We start from the raw sequence: 3,010 nt of genomic DNA on the forward strand, positions 1-3,010 counted from the left end.
CTCTTACGTTGGGTCTCGGAGGGATTTTCTGTCCTTCGACTCGACAGCACCCACTGCTGCCAATCAACCTTGAGTCTCCATTTCAGGGGTTTTTCTTGGCCGCCAAATTATCGTAGAAGCCAGGAAAATTTGATGCTCTATCCGCAGAATTAGTGGTCACTGAAACAAGCTTTCTCCTGAAGCGAGAAAAAAAAAAAAAATATGTCGCCAAAAATAATGCAGCCTCGAATGAGATCCCTTTAAGCTCACTTCAGACGGGGCAATTTTTCCCACCCAATTGACGTCATTAGCAACACGGGTCACCCGCATTCACACGGAGCAACTGAATTTGTACGATTTGCCGTCATTGCTTAATTTCCTCGCACTATTTAGACACGCGGTTGTGCGCTATACGCTTGTTTTCCTATCTGTAATCAAATGTCATTGAGAATACTCACTCATCTTTCTGAAACATTATATTCCCCAAACTATTCCTTTCAAACCAGGACCAAATGTTTAGTTGTCATCATCACCACCACGGGGGTGTCACGCGAAATATTGTATCTGATTGGGTGCTGCTGCTTCAGGCATCTCCGAGTTGCTCGTCCATTTTGAGCCAGGCTCGATGCTTGGGAACAACCCGCCAGCAACGTAGAAAATTGCCGAGAAGGCGTCCAAAGCTGGCCTTACCTTGCTGGCTCTCCCGGAGACCTCTAACGCCTTACAAGTTATACGGCGAGTGAAGCTTGGCAGAGCTTTCTTGTCCAACCTGCGAATATCTCCAGTCACAAATGGTTTTTTTGCAAGGTTCGGTGTATTGGGCAGGAGATCGAACTATAGGGGGCGCTCTGACCCGTTTGTTTTCCCCACGCTTGGTGTTTACTCAACACAAGGCCTGGCACATGCCAACAGGCCTTATGGGCATGGCCATGTCATCTTCTACAATAGGGCGCGGCGCGCAGTTTAATAAAAAAAATACTAACAATCGACGAAGCGACGTTAAGTGCCGGATCTATCCTCAGAGAATGTGAGCTTGACCCACTTCGGCTTTTGTGATGAGCTGGGATCGTGCATGCTGCATTGTTCATGCAGGCCGAGTGGAAACAGAAGAGCCCCTCCTCCCCTTCGCCGGAGGACACGAACTCCAGCCGAACGCTGACGCCGCGTTCGGTTATGTCGGCCGAACGGTGCGTCATTTTATTTGTTGTCCCCATCCGTGTAGTTGTTAGGTTAACCGCTTGGGGCGTCACGGTCTGTCCTCCTCCCCAATACGTGGCTTGCATTGTCACGTCAGCCGCCATTGCTCCATATCATGTTCCACTGCCCATACTATCGCAATCAATAGGAGTGCGAACACTGCTCAGCGTGGCTTGCTGTACTATCGGTGCCCCCTGTTGATTGCTCTTCGAAGTAAAGTGCACCTTGCAGTCGAGACATATCGTCTCTAGTGATCGGTGCACCACTCTGCACTTCCGGCTCGTCTGCTAGCGAAAAACGGTCGGCGAAACCGCAGAACTGTTCACCAATGACGAAGAGCATTTTTCGCTAGCAATGTGCGCCGGGAGAAATTACTCGAATAAATATTTTTAGGGTCATCGTTTTGATAAGGAAGTTTTACTAGATTATTCCCACGACTCCGATGACAAGACCCGATACTTCACCGACGCCTGTAAGCATGCATCATATTGTTCCCGGAGGTATAAAAACTATCAACTGCGACTGCCTATTATTTGCTTTTGCTCGTGTTTTGCGAGGGCAAAGGACAACCAATGTGCACAGGCAAGAAGTTAGCGCGGTGCAAGTGTGGATGATGCCCTTCATCGAGGAAAACAGCGCGAAAAAAATGACAAGGATGTTCGGTGTGTTTCTTCTACGTCTTCGTCGTTTTTTTTTCGCACTGTTTTCCACGATGACCCACGCTTGCACTGCGCTAACTTCTTGCCTGTGCGCATTGGTTGTCCTTTGCTCTCGCAAAACACGAGCAAGAGCAAATAATAGGCAGTCGTAGTTTATTGTTTTTTTACCTCCGAGAACAATATGATGCATGCTTACAGGCGTCGGAGTATTGGCTCTTCTTATCGGAGTCATGGGAATAACCTACTAAAACTTCCTAATCAAAACGATGACCCTAAAAATATTTATACAACTTATTTCTCTCGGCGCACATTGCTAGCGAAAAATGCTCTTTGTCATTGGTGAACAGTTTCGCGGTTTCGCCGGCTGTTTTTCGCTAGCAGACGAGCCGGAAGTGCAGGGTGGTGCGGCGATCGCTAGAGACGATATGTCTCGACTGCAAAGTGCACCGATACTTCAAAGAGCAATCGACAGGGGGCACTGATAGTGCAGCGGGCCAGGCAGAGCGGTGTTTGCACTCCTATTTGTTGTGACCTTTTGCGGCATACATTTGGCACCATCGACTCTGTTCTTCTCCGCAAGGCTTGCAAAGAAGAACAAATTAGATTTTGCAAAATGTCTGCTACATAAGGTATGGGCACAGGAGCGTGGCGGCTGGTACGGTGCCATATGACGTCACACGCAAGGCATGTGTAGTGCTGGTATTTCTAAGATAAGTCCTGAGTCGAAGGACAGGCTTGTGCACGGAGGTGCCATCACGCAGCAAACGACTGGCCCTTCGGAGCATCGGCAGGAAATCCGGAAATGAGAGATGCTTCCCCTGGTGCATGCAGAACTCTGTGCATAAGCACTCAAAGTATCTCGCTGCACAATTGACACAATGTTCCGAGTCTCTTTGTGCATGTCCTCAGATTGAATCGCACTGTACATCTAGGAGACTGTCAGTTGGCACTGCAGAAAGATGGCACCATCCATATTCTTTCTGCGGGGCAGTTGTGGTATCCCAAGGACATTGGCCATGTATCGGAATACTGCCCCCTGGAACAAGGCTCCCTTGACAGATAAACCAGAGAGGAATATTTACTTATACTCCTTAGTATACGCCCCATAAACAATGAAGTGAACTGTCAAGACTTCTCCATTTATGCTGTAACGTTTCCATCTGTTTATCCCTCTT

The sequence above is a fragment of the Ixodes scapularis genome, unplaced genomic scaffold, assembly GCF_016920785.2.
Source record: "Ixodes scapularis isolate PalLabHiFi unplaced genomic scaffold, ASM1692078v2 PGA_scaffold2__306_contigs__length_199485367, whole genome shotgun sequence".
In the NCBI taxonomy this organism is placed as follows: Eukaryota; Metazoa; Arthropoda; class Arachnida; order Ixodida; family Ixodidae; genus Ixodes; species Ixodes scapularis.